A 7,997-nucleotide genomic window follows, 5' to 3' on the forward strand; every position below is an offset into this window, starting at 1 on the left:
GTTCTATCGGGAACTCACCAAGGCCAGCTGGCCTGGGTCTGAAAAAGCCTGGGTTAAAACTGGTCTCACTGAACATAGTGGACAGTGAGGACTACTGAGACCTCAAGAACAATGGCAATGGGTTTTTGATCCTACTGCACGTATTGGCTTTGTGGGAGCCAAGGCAGTTTGGATGCTCACCTTACTAGACCTGGATGGAGGTGGGTAGTCCTTGGACTTCCCACAGGGCAGGGAACCCTGATTGCTCTTTGGGCTGACGAGGGAGGGGGACTTGGTTGGGGGAGGGGGAGGGAAAGGGGAGGCAGAGGTGGGGAAGAGACAGAAATCTTTAATAAATTAAAAAAAAAGACTTCAAAACAAAACTAGATTTTCATACCCATTAAACAAAATCTCAATCAAGAGAATATTACATTGGTAAACATTTATGTCACAAACAGAAGCACACAGTTTCAAAAACAAATTTGTATTAGACATAAAAAGTACAGATTGGCCCAACTTAACCCAGGGACAATGCATGACTTCTGTACCTGACTTTCACTAATATACAGGTAATCCAGACAAAACTAAACAGAGGATTTCTGATGTTAAGTGGCACCATAAATCAAACGGATATAAAGACATCTGCAGACCATTCAAATCAAATCCTAAAGAATATACTTTCAGTGCCCCACGGAACTTTCTTCCAGATCCACCATATATAAGGACCCAAAGCAAGTTTCACTCAGTATAGGAAAACAAATAACACTCTGCATCCTGTCCGATCAAAAAGTAAGAAGCAGGATATCAACAATAAAAAAACAAAACAAAAAAAAACCTACAGTGTGAGAGCCTGCTGATGACTCAACTCGGGTACCTGGAGGATGGCGTAAGGATGGAAGAAGAGGCAGATGAAAGAAACTGAGACAGATACAAAGGGTGGATTCAGGAGGCCCGTTGGTCAATGCCAAGGAGCCCAGAGTTGATTTCAAAGCCTGCTTCTACACAAAGGCAGAGCAAAGCATAAGAGACAGTCAGACAGTATCTAAAACCACAAGGCCATTCTTGTTCCTATCTATCATGAGCCTACTGCTGGCAAACAGTTTAAATTTCTACTTCGATGTGCCCTTGGCCCTGGCATCAGCAGTACGCATGAATACTACTAGACAATGTGTTCTTTCTATTGAGCAAAGTGCTCTGTCCCATTGGCTTAATCAAAGCATTCTCACAATCCTCAAGAAGACTGAAGCAAGCCAACTTGAATTCAAATGGCTTATGAGTCAGAATGGACTCCAGATGGGCTCCCATACTACAGAAATTACACAAACTTTTTGAAAGTTAAAAGGCACACTACCCAATGATAATTAGGTCAAGGGAGAAATCAAGAAGGTAATCAATGTTTTAAAATCTTCTCAACAGTTTTATAAATTGATATGATGAAGTACCCTCTCTTGTGATTCTCCCTTTGTTGGAAGCCTCTCAACAATCTCCTCCCAGCACCATACCCTTCTTTGATGAGACACCATGGGTTTAATTAGTTTTGTGTGTGAGTGTTACTTACAAGAAGGATTACCTACAAGAAGGGTAAATTATCAGTATCTAAATTGCTAGAGAAAGTGACATCACTTCATACAGAAAACACTGACTGACATACCCTGGCATGTCCATGAGGAAATGCCGATGGGACTCAACTGTGTAGGTCATATAAAGGTAACCAGACTGAGACTTATTTAACTCATTTTTTCTTTTTGCTTTGAATCTAAACAATTCTGCACAATGTATTCAATGTTGTTTCTGAAGTAAGGATGGCGACTCTGATTTATTTGTATAAATATTGTCTGCATGTATTTGCCTTTGGGATTGTCTAGTGATGTTTTAATACATATTTATTGATTCTTTGAGAATTGTGTACAAGTGTACAATGTACTGCAATCAAATCTATCCTTCAACCCCTCCCCCATCCAAATACTTCCAGACCCAGCTACCCAATCTCCCTCTCAGTTTCACATCCTTAAAAAAAATGCTCTGAGTCCATTTAGAGTTGTTTCTATGTGCATGGTTGTAAGCCCATCTGCAGGAGCCAGAGGAACTTCCTAAGAGTCACCCCCTAAAGGAAACTGACTCTCCGTTCTCCACTAGCCAATAACTTCCCTACTGTGGAAGCAGCCTAAGGAGCCACTCAGCCCTCCTTAATAGAAAGTTGGCATTCACACTTGTCTGCGGGGAATCACAGTTGGTGTGAGCTCATGAGTATAAGGGTCCTGTAATGTCCAGCGCACTGGGTGCTAGCAATCCTCCCCAAGTTCAAGTTCAGGGCTTTGCACTCTGCCTCCTCTTTGTGGATGCTTCCTTAGGCCAGGGGAAGGATTCAATATACACACATGGTATTAGCACATCAGTTACTCATTTTTTACATTGTATCTGGATGTCCATTTGGTCAATTAATGTTTACATTTTTATTTAGATAGGCCACATTATTTGAAAACATGGGTCTTATGAAATATGAAGAATTTTTGTCCATAATGGCAAGAATTCAACTGACAAATTCAATTTCAGATGAAAACGTTTCAGGGATCGACACAGATTTCAATGACATTCCTGTTGCATTTGTCAAAAAGGAAGTCTGAAAGACAGAGACCAGCTACCATTTATATTCACGATGGTGCCTTTTCCTTAGGAAGCTGCAGTAAGTGTATTTTCTAATGTGTGTATTGAATAAATTACATCTAGCCACACTGAACTGAACTTTGGCCTCTTATGAGCATAATATAGTTTTTTTCTGCAATGATTTCATCCCCCCAAGAATTTAATAGTATTTAGTATGTTTTTGTTTTGATTAATAAAGACCATTTTATGCTTTTTAAGCAAACTGGTTTACATTTATAACTAAAAGGAATTTTGACATTGCTTTCTGCTCAGGTGTTAATCACAGAAATTTAGTGCCATTTTCCACTCCCTTTAAAGTGTATAACTAGATTCAGTTCATAGTAAATTTCTATGAGCAATTACCAATGTAAAAATATGATATTGCTTATTTTAATGAACATGAAATTTTATTTCTATTTAGAAAGCAAACAAAGTTTGTTAATGAAATTGCTAAATATGAATGGTTCTAGGTAAGCATTTAAGCCCATGACACTAGAAAAAGCTTATTTTAAAAAATTTACAACACCAAGTACAAATCTCAAAGGGCAACAACAATACTCAAGCCAAAGTCATTTCAAGAGTTCCCCAAATAGCATTTCTTCATGTATCACAACTTTGGCTTAAATTTTCAACCTTACACCAAAGATGGAAAATGCACATTACTTTAATACTTATTGGGTGTTAATCCATATTCAGGAAAGCTTCATCATGAGAGTGAATATATTTCCTGCCAACTCCATGGTGTGGAAATGGATTTGCAGAATTATGGACAGATCTGAATACACTAAAAATATTTCCTGGGTGCAGTAAATGTACTGGAGGGGCCAGTGCTATGGTCATGATCATTCCTTGAAGCAATCAGAATAATAATTTGTGTTTTAAGAAATATCTGACTTACAATCTTAAGAATGTCCTACTTTTTCCACTGTAATTTAAATCAAATCAACCACATTATCATTTTATATAAGTGTTTAAAATGGTGGATTATGTTGCACTTACTTTAATAATGGTACACATCTTTAGTTACTTGCAATTATTTACCTTGCTGTATGTTCATATTTTTGTATTTACTTTATTTCGATTTTGCTATTTTTAAACCATTTGGATACCATTTTAAATATAAAAGATTCAAGAGGACCATCTGACTAACATTGTTTATATTGATGTATAAATAATTTAAGAAGTCTAATGGTTTAAAATGATAGAGATAATTTTAACAAGACAGTCCAATTGAGGGGTGCTCCTATAGCACACACAGCCTCACAGAATAAGAGGTAAAATAGTATTTTATCTTAATAATTAACTTACAGTGTTTTACTAAGACCCACTAATATACTTAAATAATTTGAGGATATGCTTTAAAATACAGAAATACTTAAATACTAGTATTAAATAATATTGAATAATTAAATATTATACCAACATTGACTCAAAATCTCAAGTTTGTGACTAGATATTCTACAACTTTATAGAATTCTGACTTAAATAAATTTCTAAATGAAGATCCCCATGCATATTTGGATATCATGTTCTCTGATTGCACATGTTTCTGGGAATTCTATCAATAATCATGAATTGCTTTTGAGTTGCCAGCTTCACTGTGAGCTTGGCAAATCTAGTAAACATTATGAAAGTGAAGAATAATTCTCTCGCCGTCATCCTAACAGAGAACCAGCATCTGAAACCTTTACACCAGAATCTACTTCTTGTTTTAAAAGAGAAATTTTTAGTGAGCTGAGGTTTAGTTGATGATATTAAGGGTTCAAAGTAGGGACACATTTTATTAATACATCTGTTGGTGAAATTGGGAGATCATTTGAATATATAAGTTTAATCATAGTGCATTTTGGGATGTTTGATGTTTCTTTAAAGCTATAGACTTGCTCCTCAGTATCCATTCCCAGCTGCCCTTGAAGATTGTGTTCTGTGGTCAAGTTCTTCCTCCAGAACACAATTCTTACAAAATACGGAATAGATCCTTCACATTTGTATTTCTGGAGACAGTTCTGGGTGTACATCAGCAACTGAAGTGGTATGTTTTTGCTATAGATGTTTGACTCTTCTGCCCTGGTGCTGACACGCGGAGCCCTTCATTGCTCCTGTCTGCCTTTTTTTTTTTTTTTTTTTTTGCCTGCTTCTGTTCTGTGCATCTCACATCGCCAGCTATCCAGGTACCACAAGCAAACTTTACTTGATGCTTTCCCTACCTGACTCTACATTTCTTTGGAATAACTAATGAAATTCTACTAGGTGGTCCACAAGGCAAGTCTAGAAATAATTCAAGCATTTTAGGACACAGCATTTGATAGCTACTTCTTTGTCAGAGCAAAGCTTTTTGGGTTGAGGGGACACTGCTTATTCACCCACTACTGTGCTTTTCCTTCAAGGTGCTGATGGACAGCAAATAAGACAAAGGGTCTCTGTATCTGTAGCCTTTAAAGCTATGCATCATCTTCATGGCAATAACTCTGGTCTTTGCACAAAGTGCATAGGTGACCCCACAAAGGGCTGTCAGAAAAAGTTGTGGAAAGCAGATGTTTGTTACAGACGCACTTCTGTAGCTGTTCTTCAGGTGTCCACAGTCCTAGATTAATTCAAGCAATGAAAAGTTTTTCATAATTGCTATTTTACAAAAGAGCCTGCACTGTAGGTCCTGGTTATCAGAGTGTTTCAGGAATGGTTAGTATGTGATATTCTGGAACGGTCTCAGTGTATTGGGACCCGCTATTTGGATTTCTAATAATAAATCACAGTAATTTGAATGCGCAGATATATTCATATTTTGAAATTTTAGTAGCTTCAATACAATGGGTATTGAGAAAAGAGACCCAGTGTCTCAGGCCTGCCCAGGAATAGTAAAACTTGAATTCCAGATACTGCCTTCTCCTTTAGTTCTTTTCTTTAGGACTGCAAGTTTAAACTATCATATTAATGTACTAGTATTTCTTCCTTGTTCTTTTAATCAAAACTTGTGAAAATTTGAATTACTGCACAGGCAGCCATTATTCTTCCCTTTTCCCATTAAATGTGATGGCTGTCCCTTAATTTCTGTATTTCTTTTTCATGTAAATGTGTATACATGTGCCTTTGAATGCACATGTATGCTGGTTCATGTTCATACGTGTACTCAAGCATGAAGAAATCAATACATTCCTCATTCAGTCTTGATGTCTTTTTTGAAGTGAATTGGTGATTGACCTCTCGGGTGTAGGCATTCTGCTAGGCTAGGGGGGATATTGGACTCCAGGAATGAACTTGTTTCTACCATAAACATCTACTGCCTTCCTTGGGTTCCACACCTGCTTGCGTGCAGAGGAGCTCTCCCATGAATCTGCTTAAGTATTGATACAATTTGCCATGATGTTTAATCCCCGACCTTTATGACACACTGGATTATTTTTCAGACCAAGAACCTAGATAAGAGTCTCTTAGGAAACTATTTCTTCTTTGAACTTGTAGAACTTTCTATCTGTTGCGTGCGTGCGCGTGTGCGTATTTTAGGGCTAGCTAGTTATTTTACTTACGCTCTGTTGAGATCTAATCCTTTTATTTTACACCAACCAACCTTTTGATGAGGGCGTGACCTTGAAAGCTCTAGCTCTATCCTGACCTTCCGTGGGAAAGGCTGCAGATATAGACAGCTGTAGGTAGGGCACTGTCATCAAAGCACAGGTACTGCCTAGGTGATGAACCTTAGCCCCCCACTGTCATTCTCTTCTGTGGTATGCAGGAGTAGAAGAAGCTGCAAAGTGAGGAGACCTTCCATTTCTGGTAAAGACAGTGGCTAGGCACAGACCACTCCGCATCATTTTGCACATTTTAAATTTTATTTATTTATTTATTTTGTTGTTCAAGACAGGGTTTCACTGTAGCTTTGGAGCCTGTCCTGGAACTAGCTCTTGTAGACCAGGCTGGCCTCGCACTCACAGAGATCCCCCCGCCTCTGCCTCCCTAGTGCTGGGATTCAAGGTATGTGCCACCACTGCCCGGCTTATTTTTTATAAATAATTTTGTGTGTTTTCCCAAAGGTAGGATGCTTGTTTGAATATTTTAATATGTTTAGGTTCCATTTGAATATGACTTATATGTCAATTTTTAAATTACTTCTGTTTGTTGTTTCTGCTCATTCAGGTTATATGCTTATAACCTGAGCACTTGAAAGGCTGAGACAGGGAACAGTGTGTTTTGTAAACAACCTGGTATAGATAAGTGCACACACACACCCTCTCTCCCTTTCTCTTTCTCTCTGTGTTTGTCTCTCTCAGGTTCTGTCTTTGTCTCTGTCTCTGCTCTCTCTCTCTCTCTCTCTCTCTCTCTCTCTCTCTCTCTCATACTATATACCCCAAAACAAAACACTCAAAATTTGAATTTTCAGTAAGTAGTCTGAAACACAGTTCATCCCATCTTCTTCTCTGGGACTCTCCTCATCATGCTTCTGTTTGATTATCCTACTGTGAACAATTGCATGTGAGCGGGAGAGCAGACACCATTTCCTCACTGATGAGGGTGGAATGTCAAATCCCCACATCTCTAAAGGGGCAAATGTGAGAAAGATCACTAGTGTTTACATTTTTAAAATTTATTTACACTAGGTTATTAAGGAAAGGTTGTGACTCCCTTTGTGTGAAGACCACCGAGTATTGTTTCTGCATCCGCAGCTCCAGATTAATTCAAAACACAGAGATAAAATTAACCCACAAGCCTTGTTATACCCGCTACACTACAGTTTATCGGCACCTTCCTGCCATCTCATCGTGAGTATGAACCTGGTCCCTTTCTACCAAGGGAGGTAGGAGTTAAGCTGTTAAGCTTGTACCTCACTGAAGACACAGCCCTGCCCTAGGCTGGACTGAGAAATGAACACATGTCTGAAGGATCAAGACACATGTTCGAGTTTGTGAACTGGAGTGACATCCTTTCTGAGAAGTACAAAAAGAACCATGTTCACACTAACCCTATTCTTGGAAAATTAAAAGCTTCCTATCTGGCACTTGTGGCTAGCAAGCTGTTCCCTTTGCTAGTCCAAACTATGGATACTCACAGGTATATAGCAGTTTAGGACTAGGACAGGATGGCTAATTAAGATAAATTAGCTCAATATTTATCAAAGTGTGTATAATATCTAGATCTATAATGGTTCACTGGATATCAGCTGCTTTACAAAGATGTGGATTGGTCGTCTTAGTTGGTGGTGTACCTCCTCTAGGAAATATTCACCTCTTAAAGGTTTCATGCTCTACCCAAACAGCAGCACCAATTGGGACCAATTAATTATTCAAATACATGAATGTATGAGGGATGATTCTCATTTTATCATAACAAGACTCTCTAATATGGGTGAAAAGTATAGCAGAGTATATGAGAATAGACTAGGT

At 38.3% G+C, this 7,997-nt stretch overlaps 1 pseudogene; it reads left to right on the top strand.

The window, feature by feature from the left end:
- The first annotated feature begins 860 nt into the window (after nucleotides 1-860).
- On the top strand, nucleotides 861-7,681 carry LOC126495825 (arylacetamide deacetylase-like 2; annotated as a pseudogene).
- Nucleotides 7,682-7,997: the final 316 nt, after the last annotated feature.

This window comes from Alexandromys fortis, unplaced genomic scaffold, assembly GCF_014885135.2.
Source record: "Alexandromys fortis isolate MF-2015 unplaced genomic scaffold, M_Fortis_MF-2015_v1.1 scaffold_600, whole genome shotgun sequence".
NCBI classification, from domain to species: domain Eukaryota; kingdom Metazoa; phylum Chordata; class Mammalia; order Rodentia; family Cricetidae; genus Alexandromys; species Alexandromys fortis.